The sequence below is a fragment of the Gymnogyps californianus genome, chromosome 2, assembly GCF_018139145.2.
Source record: "Gymnogyps californianus isolate 813 chromosome 2, ASM1813914v2, whole genome shotgun sequence".
NCBI classification, from domain to species: domain Eukaryota; kingdom Metazoa; phylum Chordata; class Aves; order Accipitriformes; family Cathartidae; genus Gymnogyps; species Gymnogyps californianus.
In genome coordinates this window covers 153,058,121-153,077,639 of record NC_059472.1, presented here as the reverse complement: position 1 = coordinate 153,077,639, position 19,519 = coordinate 153,058,121, and the positions used below count along the sequence as shown (strand labels likewise).

The window sequence follows — 19,519 nt, the reverse complement described above, 5'->3', positions numbered from 1 at the left end:
GGTGTTGAATCCACACTTCCTGCTGATGCAGACTCTGGGCTTTGCATCTTCCAGAATTTCCTTCCGCGCTGTCTCAAATGGCCATCGTGCTGTTCCACGTCTGTAACAGTGGTTGGTCGGCTGAGCTCCAGACACAGGAAAGTTGTTTCTCTTTGCAGGGGCTGTTCTTGCCATGTACACCTTTTCACTGTGTCGAGCTCTTTTTTCTTGCCATACCCTTTTAGGCTTTGTTGCCTAGCTAGTACATTTTGTATATGGCAATCATACATAGTGCCTTAGGACTTTTTTTTTTAAATCTGTGCTTATGAAGGTACGTCACAAGTTTCTACTCCTATGTCTGCTTCTGTAACAGGCAGTTTGTCCTAGCTTTTCTTAGAATGTGATTTTTATTATTGTCATACTCGTGAGAGCTCTGGGATACTTAAACCAGGTTTTCTTCAGGAGTTTGCCATTGGTCATGGCTGGTTTTAACACCAATTATAAAACTAAAATCACATGAAATCCTGTCCGTGCAGACTAGAGTTTTGATACCACTCCTACAGAGGACTGCAAACCATCAATTAGTGCTTCCTGTGCTAGAGAGTAATATTTTGAAATAACTTTTTGTTGTCCTTAGAAATACTTTGGGGGTTATTTTGTTCATTTCTGTGCGTGTAAAATGCTTGTGAAAATCTTCACTTAGCTACATACTATTTAGAGTATGGACAACATAAACGCAAACTCCTTTTCAAGCCATCATCTGCAGTGATGGAGGAAACAACTGTGACAGGACGTCTTCGTATTCATCCTCTGCTGGAGGCTACAAAGACTTTCAGAGATTTTAGAGTAGTTACGTTCAATAACAACTGCTCTAAAGTCACTATTTGTGGGAGAAGTTGCAGCATGGAAAGGAGAGATCCTTCCCCTGTTTTGGTTTCACACAATGGGATTGTTAATTTCTTTACTCAACAGAATCGTTGGCTGATTGGGAAAATTTGGGGAAGGTGGCAGAAAGCTATCAAACCTGCTTGGGGCAGTTACCATCAGCGGGCTGTTCTCATCTTTCCTGGAGCCACCAGTACAATGTGGTTCCCCTGCTAGCTCTGCAGCAGCATTTCTCTCTTGATTTAATTGCGGTTGTGTGGAAATGTGGGTGCTTTCCTTAAAATGTATCGTTATAGCAGAATCTCTGCTGTTATTAGAGACTTTCCAGCCCTGGTGACTGTGGGGAGAGCAGTGTGACAATACATTCTGCTGAAAAGGTCAAATATTGGGAAGACAAATATAAAGAAATTAAAATACACCGATTCTCCTTTGTTAGCATGAAGGTATTTTGGGTGCATGAGCCTGTTCTTACAGCAGAGGCCCTACTGCAGCCTTCTGCCAGCAGAGGTAGCTACGGCAGCTGAACGGGGCAGAGGAGCCTTACTCAGCGCTGGCTCTCTCCTCCCCGCCCTCACCAGGTCCTCTGTTGCTTGCTCCTGGCTGCTAGGATTCACCTGGTCCCAAAGCCAGTTGCCCACAGCAGCAGCCATCTCTTCTTAAGATGTTTTAGGAGGGGAAATACTCTCCGCTGCGGAGTCAGTATTTAGCAGATGCTTTAGCAAGGCGAGCTAGCTGTGGGGTCCTGCAAGGAGAACATGAGAGCTTAGAGGGCACAGGGCACAAACAGAATGAAACTTGTGCACACGTGCTTGGGAGCTGGGAAGAGAGGGTCCAGCTGGTGCCATGCTCTTAAGATTTTGAGGGTGGGATTGAAAGTTAGGACCCTGCTGGGATGCATTTCTGCTGAGACAGCTGCAACCTTTTAGCAAATTTGGGTGGGAGGGTAAAAAGGGAAAGATGCTTTGCATCTCAATTAAATGTCTTCTCTGAGCAAGGGTAGCACATATCGCAGAAAAATGTACCTTGCTTTTCCACTAGAACCCTTCTGGGTGGAGATGACCTCCATCCTTGTAGGAAGAGGATGCTTGAGGAGCGAGCACTGCAGCTTTTGAAAGGTATTGATCATCCTCTTGCCAAGACAAAGAGGGAGGGAGAAGGACTGAGAAACAAGATGAGTGTGAAGTTGTTCACAGCCAAATCACTGTTGCAGTAGAAGGGCTCTAGAAAGGTGGGGAAAGATACAGTTTGGGGGTTTAAGTGTGTCTTATATCCTCGATATCCCCGACTCCAAACCCTAGAGGTCGACCTCGGTCTCCCCAGGTGCTCTCTGCCAGAGACTCCAGGTAGGGCCATTCTCCCCGGCTGCGGTGTAGAGCACATTTTTAACATCTGGTCCTGCCCGGACCGGCCCAAGGGCTACTGCATGAACTATCTCCCGTTTAATCTGTTCAAAGGCTTGTTGTTGCTCAGGGCCCCATTTAAAATCGTTCTTCTTCCGGGTCACTTGATAGAGAGGGCTTACAATCATACTATAATTTGGAATATGCATTCTCCAAAAACCTACAACACCTAAGAAAGCTTGCGTTTCCTGTTTACTAGTTGGTGGAGACATAGCTGCTATTTGTTGATCACATCCATTGGGATGTGACGACGTCCGTCTTGCCATTTTATTCCTAAAAACTGAATCTCCTGTGCGGGTCCCTTTACCTTACTCTGTTTTATGGCAAAACCGGCTTTCAGAAGAATTTGGATTATTTTCTCCCCTTTCTCAAAAACTTCTTCTGCTGTGTTGCCCCATACGATGATGTCATCAATGTACTGCAGGTGTTCTGGAGCTCCACCTTTTTCCAGTGCATTTTGGATTAGTCCATGGCAAATGGTGGGGCTGTGTTTCCACCCCTGGGGCAGTCGATTCCAGGTGTACTGGACGCCCCTCCAAGTGAAAGCAAACTGTGGCCGGCACTCTGCTGCCAAAGGGATTGAGAAAAATGCATTGGCAATATCAATTGTGGCGTACCACTTGGCTGCTTTTGACTCCAGTTCATATTGAAGTTCTAGCATGTCTGGCACAGCAGCACTTAGCGGTGGTGTGACTTCATTCAGGCCACGATAGTCCACTGTTAGTCTCCATTCTCCATTAGACTTTCGCACTGGCCAAATGGGGCTGTTAAAGGGTGAGCGAGTCCTGCTGATTACTCCTTGGCTCTCCAGTTGACGAATCAGCGTATGGATGGGAATCAGGGAGTCTCGGTTGGTGCGATATTGCCGCCGGTGCACCCTTGTGGTAGCGATTGGCACCTGTTGTTCTTCGACCCTCAGCAACCCCACAACCGAAGGGTCCTCAGAGAGTCCGGGCAAGGTGGACAACTGTTCAATTCCCTCTGTCTCCAAGGCAGCTATACCAAAGGCCCACCGGTACCCTTTCGGGTCCTTGAAATACCCCCTCCTGAGATAATCTGTGCCAAGAATACATGGAGCCTCCGGACCAGTCACAATGGGGTGTTTCTGCCACTCATTCCCAGTTAGGCTTATTTCAGCCTCCAATACAGTTAACTGTTGAGATCCCCCTGTCACCCCAGAAATACAAATAGCTTCTACCCCTTTATAGCTTGATGGCATTAAAGTACATTGTGCACCGGTGTCTACTAGAGCTTTATACTCCTGTGGATCTGATGTGCCAGGCCATCGAATCCACACAGTCCAGTAAACCCGGTTGTCCCTCTCCTCCGCCTGGCTGGAGGCAGGGCCCCTCTAGTACTGATCATAGGATTCTCCACTCACTTGTAAAAATGGATTAGAATTCCTTTTCATAGAATCAGGAGTAAGATCAGCCCTTCCACTTTGTCGGCCACACCGCTCGCAGTGCTCACTGGAGGCTGAAGCAACCATTTTCCTGGAAGAACCCTCATTTGTAGTTGTTTTTCCTCGCAATTCCCGTACCCGTGCATCTAGGACTGAGGTAGGTTTTCCATCCCACTTTCTCATATCCTCTCCGTGGTCAAGCAGGTAAAACCACAGGGTACCCCGTGGTATATACCTTCTCTCTCTTCTCTCTTGCCCAGAAGAATACCTTCTCCTAATAGCTGAGGTATTGGTCCGTACAGGTGGAAGGCAGAACTTATCCTCAAATCGCTGGAACTCTTGGGACCATTTCTCGGCTAGCGTGTCTGGCAGTTTCTCCACAGCCGCGACGAGGGAGGAAGAGAGACTTTCTTCGTATTGCCGAAGTCGGCGAGCCAATTCATCTATTGTTGGTCCCTCCTCATCTTTCCAGTCCACTACTGCCAATGCACTGGCATACGATGATGGTGTACTAGAGGGGCCCTGCCTCCAGCCAGGGAGGTTAAACTGACTGGGGTTAAACCACGACAAAGTGTGTATGAAATAGAGGAAGAGACAGATGCAGAGCTGGCAGTATAGAAATACTTGCTGTGTTTTGATGTGTGGTGCATCAGTTTTGTCTAGGGTGGGAGAAAACCCTAACCTACTGTTCTTCAGCCAGGCAGTTTGTAAGCACAAGTGCAGGTAACAAATGAGAAACTTCATGTTTGATTCCCCATAACTTACTACTCTCCTAATATTCTCTCTCCTTGAGTTCCTATCAGTTGCTTCCTCACCCCAAACCTTCTTCCTTTGAGTTTTGTGTGGAGTACCTGATGGTATGAGCTTTTAAAGCCATGTTGAAAGTAAAGGGCTCCTCAGTTGAGGATGGTGTATGTGAATGAAAACTGGGATCTAAACTTGACTTGGGGATGAAGCTAGAAATAGTGAAAGCAGTGAGGGTTCCAGGTGCAGATGCCAAACCTTCTTTCCAAACTTCTTGAAATGGGTTAGCAGTGTTGTATGTGAGTCCCGAGTAGGCAGGAGAGGGTGGGAGAAGCCCCGAAGCAGAGGAACAGACCAGGAATGGAGCCAGGGCATCTATACCTGTCTTACTATTTGAAACAGGCTACAATGAATCGTTGTGGGGGGAGGAAGATGTGATAGTAGAAAATAGATATAATAAATCCTGTCATTAGGAGGCCAGTGCTGCACTGCTTAATGCCTCCTGTCTGAAAGCTATTTCCTTTTTCTTTAATGTCTTTATGGGTGTAGGGGTTTTTTCCTATTTTGTGGCAGAAGCAAACCTTAAGAAAAAAATTTTTGGATGTCTGGATCTGATAATCTGGTTGGAATATGTAGGACAAATTTGTGGTGAGAAAATTTAAAGATTTTAACCATTTATGTTACAGAATACTTGTTTTCATAGAACCATCTATGTTTTCAGCACAGTCTAGCTGAAATAGCTTTCAGCATTTTGAATGTCAGCATGGTAAAACATATTTACCAATACCTACACAAAATCAGCTTAGCTACAGGATTCCTGCTTGTGTGAAGGAGAGATTGAATTGAGTGTGGTTAGGCAATGTGCCTCTTCGGCATTGCAAGCCTTTTGTGTGTAAAGTTGAGGCCTAATCATTCAACTTTCAGGTAGAACATCAGCTGTGTATTTTGCAAACTTCTTTTGTTTTGTTTTTGCTAAGGAGAAGAAATACGACTTTAATGCTGTCTGATAATATCTGAGTTCATAGAACACTAATCCTTGAGATCTGAAGTAGAAAATAAGAGTTACAACCTTTGAAATTAATTAAATATAAAATCCATTTAGTCAAGATGCATGTTTTTCAAACTTAATAAAACCCCTATCTCTGTTTCTTCAAAACATTCAAGAGCATAGTCCAACTAGAGTAAAGTTCAGATGTTGCTGAAAAGTTCTGGAGTTGCCTGTGGCCAGTTAATTATCCAGGTTTTTTAGGTAACAGTAATTATTGTGTCAGAACAATTATTAATTACAGTTTTTGATTGTGGATTGCCCTTTTCTTTAAGCTTTACTTATTTTTACTTGGATTTTGTACTTTTTCACCATTGTTCTGCATGAATGAGATGCAAAATCTGGAGTCTGTGTTCTGATTGAGTAAGGTCAAAACCACACACATTCATTTGCCTTCCCTGAAAAAAAGTTTTTAAAAAGATATTATATGTAGATGCTAAGTACTTTCCAGTAAAATGCCCTCAGCATGATGCAGTAAACTTAGTAAGGAATACTTTATACCTATCCTATGGAAGCTAGTGTACTGTGCTGATGGGAATTTAAGATATGTGAGTACAGAAGGAGAACCGAGAAGGGATCCTGGTTCGGTGGGCTGGTCACTCGTGTGGAAGTGCAGAGGCCTGGATGCACACTTTGCCTCCCAGGTGATGTCTTTTGCTCCACTTGAAACAATCCTTGAAGAAATCCAGGAGCATGTTGTGGAACAAAGCAGTTTTGGGTACGCACTGTGATGGGCGTACTGCGGAGCTGCGTCTGGGAGCAGAAGCCAAGACTTGCCCCAGGTAGCCAAGAGATGGGAGTGTGCTTGCTCTCTGGCCTGGTGGGGTCCTGAACGCCTCTGGGCTCGGCAGCATGGCTTCAGTAACAGGAGTGGAGAGGGCTCACTCCCAGATTAATCTTTAGCGAGGTGCCCCTAAGAGGCTGATTTGAATTACCTCGGGCTCAATGTAGGGAACTGAGCCTGGGTCTTCTCCTTCCTGGGTGTATGTTCTAACCACCAGGCTATTAAGTAAAAGGGGTAGGTGAGAAGGTTGCTAGGTTTCTTTGGCTCTATTTGAAAAGGAAGTATCTGCCATCAGTACACTTTGTAGGGCGCCTAATCCTGTTGTGTGCTCTGAAAACACCCTTCGGACTGAGCCAGACTGAGCCCCTGAGGAGACTTGAGCAGATTCTGGAGCCTGCTCAGGCTGCAGTGCTGAGCTGTTCAGCCCTGCTGAGACTGAGGCAGTTCCGGGCACGCACAGAGGTGAGACACCGCCTATCTGGAATGTCTGAAATTCAAAAAAAGTGAGGTGCCTTTATGTATGAACTTTCAGGAGCACAGGTTTTGTCCCTATTGGATTTGGCTTGATGATATGGCGTGATATTTTAATTTTGAATAAACCTTGGCCTAATAAAGTCAATCCTCATCTCTGTGAGAAGCAGAGATTTTTTTTTTCCTTGATAACAGGCGGCAAAGGTCTGGAACAAGTTTTCATGGGCAACACCACTGTTGGATTAGTGCCCTTGTTCAATCAGAGCGTGCAAAATACAAACCCTAGGCAGATCTAAACTACAAAGCAGAGGAGATTTTCACAATGCTAAATAGAGTGAAAGCACCAGGGGAAAAATTTCTGAAATCCTCTTATATGATTATTAAAACAAACACACACACACATGAAACCAGCGAAGTCTTAGACTGGGGTGGCACAGGGAACTGGCGAGAGAACAGCCTGTTCTAGTTGGATGCTTTGTTTGATGTTAGTTGGAAGCTGTAACAAAGCAAATATTTCAGGACTCCTTGTAGGTCTCTGCGTGAGCTGACGATGAGTGCATTGGCCACTTTCTCCTTCCACAGCACTGCTGATCCCAGCTACCTGGCAGCTCCTTGCACTACCACTCTCTACTCACACGTTCTCTCTTTTCTCCCTTCAGGTTCTTAAGAAACTTCATGCTCATTTCTTCTTCCCAAACCTCATCCACTGAACTTCTCAGGCTTTCCACGCAAATACACTTTTTCATCCACAATTGCACCCATGTCTGTGCTATGGATTCCCCTGAATTAGCACACCCTCTCATGCCTCTTGTTTGCTTGCACTGGCCGCCTCTGCATGCGTGCGTTTAGCACTACCAAGAGACAATGGTATGTGCATCTTCACTAGAGTCTAGTCTGTGCTAGCATTAATGCAAACTTTTAGAAATAGATTAAAAAAATCTTAAGGAGCGCAACCTCACCTTCTGGCTTCTTTCTTTAGCAGCTATTCAATGGCACCTGCATCCCTTTTCAGCAAAAATGGTAACACTAATAACAGTAGGTCCCCCAGTAGGAGACTAGATTGCTGAAGTTATATGAAGCAGTCTGAGAATATGTGGTGGGACAGCATAGTTTACGTGTCAGGCTGTCCCAATTAATGTTAATCTCCTTTCCACTGCCATGTATGGAACTTTTCAGGTGAGGAATGACTTTAATTATGGGTAAATTGCATGGGGCTGAGGCCAGTGATTATACTCAGAAGATGTAATGAAATAAACATGCATGAAATTGCATGAGAAAATGAAAACCTATTTGAAAGGAGCTGAGGGAAAATAAAGAGAATGAAGCTGAATGGCAGAATGAATACCATTAGATTTGCCAGGCCAGGTTCATACGCATTCTCTTTCCCAAAAGGAAACACATAAGTAGATGAGAGAATTTGGCCTACAGGCTTTAATCCAAAAACTTATTAGGCAAATCACAAAGATTTGAGAAGAAAAATCTACCAGACACTGCAATATGAGCGACTTTGCTCTGCCAGGTACATGCTGGTGGCTTGGAGCATGGTGGCAACTCCTGAGTGTCTTTACTCCTCGGGATGTTTCCATTTGCGGAAAGAAGCTGTGGTGGCTGCTCTAGCAGCTGGAGAAGGTGACAATGAGTCAGGCTTGGCCTCTAGTATCTGCTGCCAGCATGCAAAAAAAACCAAAAAAACCCAACCCAGAAAACAAGTATGTTAGTTCTTGCTGCAGATGAAGACTCCATGGTGGTACCTGAACCCATCCTGTTTCTGGAACTACTGGTAACATAACGTTAATGCGAGCCGAAGCGCTCTCCCTGGCTTAGCTGTTGGCAGGATCTCCTCCCCGTGGTGCAGCCTTGCCTGCGAAGGCTCCTTCCTCGGTGCACGGTGTGGCTCTGCTGTGACGACCATCAGCTGCAATAACATAAGAGGTTGGCACCTGAGCCCAAAGCAACTTGATAGAAGAGCTGTAGGACTGCAGATGATCTCTTCGAGTGTGTGCTAGTTTCAAGGGGTATGCTTTGATTTAAAAATATTGAAGGATGAATGTAAGCAAGCAGGGAGACAATCTGGGGGCATAAAAAAAGCTACAATAAGGAATAGTTGGGTGAACCTAAAGAAATTTCAAGCTGAATATGAGCAAAACCTTCCTTACCATGATTTCTAACAAACTGTGCAACAGCATCCCAACGTTTTGGGATGCTTAAAACTCGAATATAACAAACAATAAGAAATACAACTGAGAGAGGCATTTGGCAAGTGCAGAGTTCAGTGAACTAGATGACCTCTACCATTTCTAGTTTCTTTTGACTGAGATGCTGGGGGAGAACATCCACAGAGCTCCGAGGAGCTTTGTTCTTTGTCCTTTACAGATATTAAATACAACGAGATCAAAAAGAAATTAGATTATTTGTCTTAAATAAAATTACACTTGTTTATATCTTTCTAAATGAGCTGCAGAATAGTTGCAGTTGTTTTATAGCACTCAATTATTTTCTAAATCTCCACTGAAAGCAAAGGCCTTCTAGTTTAATGATTTAGGTTTTGTTTTACTAAGTAGGCAGTTTATAATCATAAGCAGTTTTGCATTTAATAACAAACTTTGAAACTTAATGTGTAGGAATTTTTAAAATTTGTAGTTGTTGAATTAATATATCCTTTTATCTGGATAAAATTTCCATTATTTTAACAGCATATATAATCCCTTTTTGATGTTATGAGATGTCTAACTTTAGAAGTCTACAGTGTAAACGTTTGCACCTGAGCTACTCCTCTTCTGTTCTTGTATAGTCAGTAGCAAAAAGTAGGTACTTTGTGGTTTCCTCTGAGCTGTTCTGGCTCCTTTCAGAGAAGCTCCTTTCAGAGCTGTTCTGGCTCCAGAGATGCTATTGACTCTCTTGACTGGATCTCTACCAACTGTGAGAGGAATTTTGAGTGATTAGGTTAAACGTAGATACCTATGTTTATGTAGATGAATGCTGTGCTAGGAGCTTGGCCATGAGGAATGTTACGAGGGGGGAACAAGGCTGGGCCCAAAACTTGCCAGGAAAAGACCTTGCAATTTCTCTGTCCTGAATTCCGGAATGTTTAGGGTTTGAACAAGACCTAGGAGCAGCTGTGGGAAATCAATTACTCAGGATGCTGTAAGAAGAGGGGGCTTATTGTGATTGACTTTGGTCATGGAGGTTGGATGTCTAGGAAGAGGATGCCGGGCTGACAGACATAACCTGTTCCTCACAGGGCTCAAGTCAGTAATCCTTCGTGAAGCTCAGGCTGCTGGTGCCTCGATTACTGCAAGATAAAGCTCTGTTCTTTGAGCTAATGGAATAATGCAATTAGGACGAGGCAGTACTGATAAACTCTTATCCTTTAAAGGGCCGGTTGTTAAAGAAGAAGCGACACCCGCTGTGCCAGGCACAACGTAGCCATGCTTTGAGAACCTGCCTGACCAAGCTTTGCTGTGGCAGAGGGCCACCACATTGTACCTGCCCATGGCTCCGGAGTGGGAAGGACAGTTTTGCAGACAGAAATTAGGGAAGAGGTGGGAGCAGAGGAGAACATGATAAAGGTCATAGCTGCGAATGGTGTGGAAATGACGAATAGGGATTATGTTCACTGTCCCTTTTCATAAAAAAACTACGGGACATCAAATGAAGGTAGCAGGAGCCAGGCTAAAAACAATAAATAATAAAATGAAGTGGATTTTCATAGAATGGGTAATCAAGTGGTTAGACTCTTTGCCTAAAGGATGTTGTGACTGCTAAAAGTTCCTGTGGCTCAGAAGGAGACTGGACGAGTTCATGGAAATCTTTTAAGGGCTACTAATACCAAAGAGGCCACATCCAGCCCAAGAAGACCCTGAAAATGGCTGGAGACAGGGAGAATATTGGCAGAAGTACAACATGTTCTTGTGCTGTTCTTACACTCCGATCTGGGCTAACGCTTAAGGAGACAAGATACTGGGTTAGATGCACCTTAGTGCTGACTTTTGCAACCTCTTTTAAGTATTCTTTCACCTCCAGAAAACTATTTGATCTTCTTTAAGTCGGTAGCTTTTTTTTCCAGAGCAACCTTGCATGTTCCTCATAGCATAGAACCATGTTTTCTTTTCCTGTCATGTTATAATAGTGATTTGTTTTGTTGGCTTTACTCATATTTATTTTTAAAATGAGATATTCATCTCAGGGGAACAAAACTCATGAAAAAAAAAACCTTATTCATGCCAAAGCACTTCTGGGAGATCTGTTATTGTACTTTAGAAGATGCAAAAGTAAATTTAACTTGCTGAGGTCAGACTTTCATCCTGCGTTCCAGAATAAGCTACAAAGAGCTGTTTCTTTTTAAATTATTTAAAATGATCTCAGAAGACTTTTGGTATTTAATAATTATGAGTTTGTCCTAAAAGCTGATGAGCAGCAACTCCAAGAGTGCACTGGCATTGCTCATCATGCCTTGAATGAATGGCACAAAACATGCAAGACCTTCATGGTGGAAAGTGCAAAGAATGACAATGGGTATAATAAATTCAAGAAATATTTTATTTTTAGTTGTTAATTTAAGACAATAGAAAAATACTGGAAAGTGTACATTTAATGTTCTTCAGTTTTCTGAGGGTATTTTTTTAACCCTCAGGTGTTATGAGAGATGCCATTAATCATAAAGAAGTGCAGATAGCTGAACAACTGAAAGTAAACAAAGGTTCTTTGCTTTTATCATCAGCAGCTCTAGATACAGGGGCTGATGCAAATCTGCAATGGGTATAGGATCTAATTAGGAAAGTTGTTACCTAGAGGCACTTCTTACTTTTCTATTCCCCATCCAAAGGGAAGTTCTCTTGTATGGTGCGTTTTACTTTTATCTGCCCTGATGAGAGAAACTCTGCCTCTCTCTGCCTTTTATGTCAACCTGGATTAATGACCCTGGGGCAGGTGAGAGCGAACCCGATGCCCAGCTGACCAGCTGTGTATCTGCCAAAAGCAATGGGTGCATCGACAGCCTTCAGCTTTCTGTCCTGCCTACTAGGACTCTTGCTGCTGTCTCCATGAGGAAAGCAGGGTGGTGGGGTGTAGAGATGGCCGTAGGCTTATGGAAAGTGGGGGCTGATAGTGTGGCTACAGCACATTGCCTAGGCTGAAGGAAGAATCTATCAAATCAGTATCGTTAATCTGTTTTCACAACGGGAAGAGCTGAGTTGGAAGACCTGGTTTTAATATTTCTGAATATGCTGTGTAATTGCCGTTACGCAACTACAATTGTATAATCCCAGGCAACTGTCTCAAAACCAAACTGTTTCTGAATGTCCAGATTTAAACCCACGTTACAGAGATGATGGGTACTCACAGAAAGCACTGCAGTCCCTGGGAAGTATATTTTGGACATGCAAATGCTCTACAAAGTGCAAAATTCACTGTCAAGTGAGATGCTCAGAATCTCTGGTCAGGAATCTAAAAATTAGCATACTCTCAGCAGTTTTGGCCTTCATCTTCCTCTTCTTCACATACTCGCTGTGAAATGGGATAATGGTATCTGCTCAACTCAGAGTTGTTGAGAAGAAAAGCACTGAGATGCTGTAGTAAAATGTTCATGAAATTTTCAGAAATAAATGGCTAATATTGCACCTGGTGCAAAGGCTGGGTAATGCGCTATAAATAAGGCTTGGGACTATGCAGTGAATATCTATTTAGTGAGTCAATAAGCATTCAGTGCAGCAGGAATCCTGTGACAAGATCACCATGTGGTTGTGCAACCTCAGCTCTACCCACATTTGTCTTTTTTTTTTTTGTGATGGTACAGCTACATTTTCTTTACTCTGTGACCTTTACAGAAAGAAGATTGTATGGGCATTTGAAAATGGCACCTTGAAAAAGGCACCATCTTTCCCATGGGCATGTATGCGCAGAGGGCTTTGCTCAGTGAAGCCTTTAGGGATTTTAAACACCTCTTTAACGTGAATGGTGGTGCTCGTACCGTTGCAATGATAATGCGTTGCTTTTAGCAGCAAGGGGAGCTGTATAAATGCTTAGGCAGCATAAGTACGATCCAAATCAGAAAGAAATAAAGCACAAAAAGCCAACCCAAACATACACTTGTTATGAGTTAAAAGTTATCCTCGAAGAGTGCAATGAGCCTTTGTCCTTGGTGGCAGCAGGTAATAATATATCAGTGAGAACTGATACCGTAAGAAATTACCCCCTATGTAAGGAAGGGTTCAGAAGAGTGTGTGTGCTAAGCTGTTATGTTATTACCTGCTAGCACTTCTCTACGCTTACTCCCACAGGTAATGTTATATTACTCAGTCTGGAAGTCAGGGAAGGAGAAGCAAAGACATCTGCAAAACCGAACTGCTGTCCTCGAAGGCAAATGTTTATTTCTCCCTTTCCTGTTGGAGAACAATTTCTGCCTGGTCAGAAGTAGATGCCAAAATTAGCAATGCATGTGTAGGGTGAGCTGATTAATCTTCAGAATAAAATGCCGTCAGAGTGACAGCGGAAAGCCAGGGTGAAAATTGAGGCTAGTCCCTGCAATGCTGCGCTGGCGTGTGTTGCAGGAGTACCAGCCTGCGCCGACAGGACCCTGCTGTCGAGAACCAAGAGCTGCTTCCACTAGTGCTGCTTCTCCAGTGTCCTCCCAGCAGGAATATAAAGCCCATGGGTGACAAAGGGCGAGAAGTTTATGCAGGTTGTAGCTCCAAATCTGCATGTGTAAAGCTCCCACTTTTGTTATTTGCTCTTGCGCAGTACTTAGTAGATTCCTGAAATTAGCTTTTGAGAAGATCTGGCTTGTCTTTTTTCTGTCAAAAATAGACAGGAGGCATAGTTTTTAAGTCAGCTGAATATATTACTGAAAGGATTGGTTTTGACTTAATCCAAATTTTTGAAGAAGAGTGAAAAAATTACCCTTTTTCCCAAACTGATCCTCCAGCAACAGCAGTTTGAATCAATGTGCTAGAAAGTTTCTGTTCATCTTCATAACTTTTGGACTGCTATTTTTCCTGATTTTGAAGTAGCAATCAAGGAGACCTGTCATAGATGCCATGTATACTACAGACCCCACTCCATACTCTTTTCCCCTCTTTGAGGTACATGGGGAGGAGTGTGGACTCGATACCCAGAGATTTAACAGATGTTGTGATCACCTCGTGAGACCTGCCTGTATCTTGCAGAGCTCTTACTTTCTCCCAGACTTTGTTATTCTTCATACAATTATATCAGACAAGTTGACATAACAAAAAAGGATTCAAGTCCAAGAAATGAGATTGCTTGCTCCACTGAACCCTCACTTTAATTCCTCCTCACCACCCACCCACTACTTTTGTGCCTTATTTTCTCATTTTGCTGCACATGCCAACAGGCTGAGGTTCAAGCTCAGTCCAAACAATAAAACAAAAAAAGACATGAGCTGAGCATTCCTAAAAAACCTCAAAAACCTGCTCAAGCGGGCCCCTAAAATCTCAGTAGGATTATCGCTGAGATACCAGGTATTTCTCTAGGCTGAAGTGATGCAATCTGGTCCAGGGACATTGGGCTTTTCTGATCCGTATCTTGCGGTCAAGTGTGTTTCTATCTGAAGGGCATCCTGCTCACCGACTCACGAAGCACACGTTCGTCACCAACGCAAGTTTGGCACTGGGTGGCATCTGGGACTGACCCTTCAGAGACGGTTTGGATTAGCAGAGTCTGATATTTCATTCTTTGAGAAAGGTGGTGAGTGTTGTCTGACTTTGTACAAGGGAAAATGAGCTGTGTTCAAAGGCAAACAAAGATGTTCTCTGTGTTTAAAAAACAAAACGCAAAAACAACCCCCAAAGCGCTACAGTAAACAAATGAGAAAAACTTAGCAGATAAGGCGTAGTAGGGCAACCCTCACGTGGGAAATCAGACATCTCTGATATAGTCAGACAAACAAACAAACCATAAAACCTGTCTGCAGTTAGGGAGTACAGCTTCAGTGATTACTCAAAAATATTTAGTATTTGAATTCTCTCTGCTAGTGTCTTTCTGCTTATGCATCACTGTGAAGCCTCAGAAGTCATAAAATGATCTTATATCCAATACAAATGGAAAGCAGAGGGTGCTATAATTCACCTGCTCCCACTGCAGTCATGCTGCATGAGATAATCTGGAATTCCTCAGCAGAGGCCCTGAAGCTTGCAGTTCACCTGATCTGATGATCTTGGTACCCTGCAAAGAATTATTGAAAATATTTGCTTAAAGATTTGTGATTAATTCGAAGGTAAGCACAGTTGTCAGCCAGATCATTTATTTTCACGTAACTTGTATCATATTGTCTCTAGATTGTCATTTTTTTCAAGTCTGCTGCACTGCTGTATGTGGGTAACCAAAACCTGCGGTGTACCGGTTGCTGTATGCAGGGTATAGCTTAAGGGAAACTGTTGGTTTTGGAACCTGGACTGCTGCAGGGGACAGTCCGCAGCTCGAAGCTACGCTTGGTAGCTGGCGGCTTCTGTTTAAATTCAAGGGCCACGCAGTATTGCATACTTAGTGTTATCTAGCAATAACAGACAAGGTGCCAGAAAGGTGATGTTGCAGGCTGCGGCTGGTTTATGGGCTTCAGGTTCTTCACAACCTGGTGTGAATGATCAACTGTGAAATAGTTAACAATTTTGATATACACTAGTGTTTTTAGGTTTCAGGATAAGTAGTAAACAAATATGCAGGTGCACGCCTCCTTTGCTCCAGATTATCTATGGATGTAGGAATACCTTCGATCGATATATACCAGGTTCATATTTAAAAAACACACCCACAGCTGTTTTTACGGTGCAACCCATGGACTTATTGTTGGAATCTTGTCTGTTGTGGTTTCATGACCCAGTCCTCCTCTGGTTTCCAACTGAGGTGCTGAAGTTACAGTCAATGTAAAAGCAGTCAGAAGGACCAGTTCCTGACGGGTGATCATCTTTCTTTTCCCTGTGTTAATCATGGCTTTCACTAATCATCTTTTTATCAGTTACCCCAACTTCTTCCTCTGGCTTCTTTTCTTAATCTCTTACTACTACTGAAATTTGAGAGTCAAAACTGAGCTGCTGTTGTTGGTATCACTGCTGTCAACTTTGTTATGGGAGTCTAAAATCTAAAAGTGATCTTCAAGTCTTCTGTCTCTCTTGAAGATGTACACCAATCATGCATTAATTAATTTTATGCATATTTACAAGTTTCCTCTTCTTTTTTGTGTCCAAACTACCAAAATCCTTATCTGAGTGTCCTGTCTTAATTCCTGTAACCTTCCTCCCCTCGAGACAGAGTTATGTATGGCTGCTAAGCTGGCCTTACATCTGTTCAGCACCAAAATGGGGAAGTTTTTCACCTGCCTGCTCCCACCCTATTTCTTTCTCGTCCCTTGCCCCGTTCTGCCGCCTGCCAGACCCTGGGTTCAGCCTGGTAGAAAGCTCTCCACTTCTTGTTGCTGGATTAGTTTTCTGCCTTTTTAGTGAGTTGAGTATTCTGTTGGTGGGGTCCGACAAGCGCCAGAGCTGATGCAAAGCAAGAGGCAGCAGCAAGGAATAGGAATGTGGGAAACTGGATGAACATTTTCAGCACTGAGGATTATGAGCCCAGCTAGAATTCTGCCATTGAACTTTACTTTCAAGCCTCCATTGACTTAACGGAGCCCTCGCACAGTCCTCACGGTGCGTAGCTCTTACAGTGTGTTTCCTTGCCTGTCACTTTGGGCACATTCCTTCCTGATGTCTCTCTCATTTCAGCATACAAAGTTTAAGCTTCTTGTCTTCACCTTGAATGCCATTCAGAGTTCTGCTCCTCTCTGTTATCTTCTCCTGTCTTAACCCATAACCTTCAGTTTACCAGTGATACTTTCATTTTCCACCCACTTGCCTTTTTTTTAATTCAGATATAAAGATGTGTGTATGTGTATATATATACACACATTTGTTTCATATTTGCCTCTATGTGCAAAGATCCCTCCCCCAGTTCATCAGTAAGGTGAGAACCCTCTCCCCAAAATATGCGTCTTTGTATGGAGACAATGAGTAACAACAATGTAGGACAAATGAAAGAAGCTACTGTTTATGATTTATATGAGGAAAGAGAGTAATGCTTATTTGGTTTAAATACTCAGTCACTCTCCTCAAATCTCTTTTATCTTAAAGAGTCAGCTTTGTGCAACAGGGACTGTGTCTGGCATGTATTTGTAGGGCCCATTACACAGTAGGGTTGCCTGCTATTAAGTGCCCCATTTTGAAAACTGGGCCTGCATTAATATCAATGAGGATTAAAGGTGAAACAATACATAGCCATCATTAGTCATCATTATCTGATGATCCATCTAGCCTGAAGATCAAGCATTTGCTTTAAAAAGAAGTCGCTTCTTCACATTAAGGAACACCAACAGCAAACTGTATCAATTCCAGGTGTAATGGGTTTGAATAAAAAATTTAAAGTCCAAATTGCCTATACAGTTGTGCAAACACGTAGGTGAATTTTTGTACACAGTATATACTGATTCTGATGATTGTACCCTAACAGAAATATTTCATAACAACAAATGTAAGTGAAGCAAGTCAAATAAAATAACATCTGTCTTCAGTGCTTGGAAACAGAAGATCATCAAAAGAAAGTGTTTTTTTGAAGTTCTGCCTTTCTGAAATATTATTTTGCATTTTCTTGGTTTTCGTGTCTAACCTAGGCGGCAGCAGCCTGTGCTGGCAGCAGCGGAGGCGTTCCCATCAGACACGTTTTCAAAATAGAACTGTTACAGGGATTCCAGCTGTCACCCTGCTCACGACGTGGCTTTTGCTGGCGGTGCTCTGGAGAGTATCTTTAGCTTTCCATTTCAAGAGAGGTGGTGGCTGTCGAAGAAACCCCTAACTGATGTCTTTTTCAATTGCTTGTTGTATAAAATACATTTTTTCAGCGTGTATCACAGGTCAAAGCATTGGCGGTTGTCAGGAAACTTAAGATGACCACAAAGAGTTTGAAAAGGAGCACTACAGGTACAGAAGAGAAGATGAGCAGCATTCAGATAAATTCAAATTTTATCTGGCCTTCATGACATGGCACAGCAGCAGAAATATGGGCAGAGGATGAAGTATGAAAGCTTCCGTTAGTAGAGCTCATCTCCAAGGCTGTCAGTACTTCTGGGAAGGGACTGGGTCTTCTTAATAGGTTGGCGACATTTCATGGCTATCTTTTGTATATCTCAGTGTAATATAGTATACACTATCTAACAGTTAGGGTCTTTTGTACAACTTTCACTAGGTGATTGAGTGTGGGGGGGGGTCAAAGATTTCAAAACATACATCAGCTTGTTTCCCTGAACAAGGTAGGAGTAAAGTATCAGTAGGCAGCTGCTCAGCTGGGGGTTCCTGTTCCCTTCTCCCTGACACCCTCCCCTGATGGAGCCTGCTATTTATTTTCTGGTACCTGTGCAATGTGCTCCTTTGCTCTTTCAATTTTTTATAGCAATTGTGTTGTAGCTCTGATAGTTAAGCTTGTAAAAGAAGGAAGGTTTGTAAGGGCAGGTAATATGTGTTATTAGACCAACTGATGTAAAACATGGTAAAGCTTTCCAGTGTGCAAGCATTTCAGCAAGTTTGATGCAGAAATCACTGGGAACCGTTACTCCCAGGCTGCTGATAAATTTGTCCCAGCAGCAAAACAGAACTAGGACTGTTTCATCCTTCCAGAGCTACTCATTCCTCACCTCTGAATTAACTGTTCCCTCAGAATGGGACTGTACTGTCAAACAAGTGAAGTTCTGCAGGTCATTTTGAAGTAACCAAACAGAAGAAAAAGTAATCTGTAATTATGTTAATTAATTAGCCCATTTGTGGGAGAAGTGATGTTACCAGAGAGCTTTCAGTAGCAGCAGAGGTGACAGATTGAGACAGAGAGAAAGCATTTGCAGAACAGGGACAAGTCAGCAGGAGGTGAGATGTTGAGAGAATTTTAATGAGCATAAAACCAATGTCTCTATTTATTCTGTACTCTTTAATACTAAATAGTATAATGGTAATAATATTTAAACCTACGTATTTTGTAAATCTTCCTTGAGGATTGGGACCGAGATGTGAGGGAATTACTGTTTTGCAATGTTAAATGATAACTGTGCTTTTTTATTTATAATTCTTGTGAGTTCATTCTAGTACATAGTGGTTGGCAGGTTTCACCCACATATACTCTACAAGGGCCTCTGGTACGCTGCATGACGTGCATCACATACTGGACGTCTAGATGTAAACTTTGATGGTTGAGGAATTAAGAACATTTCTTGTAGACCTTCTGGGGGCGTGCTGGTAGCTTTTGCATTTCTGATTCTGGCAGGATCTGGCTGTATTCGGTTCTCCACTTTTTTTTGAAAGTTTGAAAGACTGAGGGTTTGCTTGAAAGCTATGAGATTTACTTCTGGAGAAAGATTTGTCAAGGATGACTTTCTTCCCTAATAGGCTGTAATTCTTTTCCATACGGCTGCCAATTTCAGGCAATATGTGACAAACAGAAGTCTCTTGTTAATGGGAGTTTTCTTATTGTACGTGATGTTTGCTAGAGAATGAGCCTATTTCTTAAATTTCTCATGCTCTGACATGAAGGTAGCATTTATGCCTATCAGCTTTAGTGATATTTAAGCCAAAGTACCAGTGTAAGAATACATTAAAAGTAGAAACCGAAGTTTATCATCATTTGTTTTCTTCAAAATTCATTGCTTCCTCCATTTCTACCCACTCAGAGTCAGTAGCTGTCTGAAACATGTCTCAAATTGAGACCTTCACAGCTGTGCAAACTGTGCAGCAACCAACCGTTTAAGGTGGCCAGAAAGGAAAGCTACTTCA

General features: G+C 42.9%; 1 long non-coding RNA gene across 1 annotated transcript; it reads left to right on the top strand.

The window, feature by feature from the left end:
- Nucleotides 1–1,908: 1,908 nt before the first annotated feature.
- Nucleotides 1,909–13,364, top strand: LOC127013322 (uncharacterized). Its single transcript, XR_007766066.1, has 3 exons — nt 1,909–1,979; nt 12,989–13,153; nt 13,259–13,364. It is a non-coding gene; the product is annotated as an uncharacterized LOC127013322 (long non-coding RNA).
- The last annotated feature ends 6,155 nt before the right edge of the window (nt 13,365–19,519 follow it).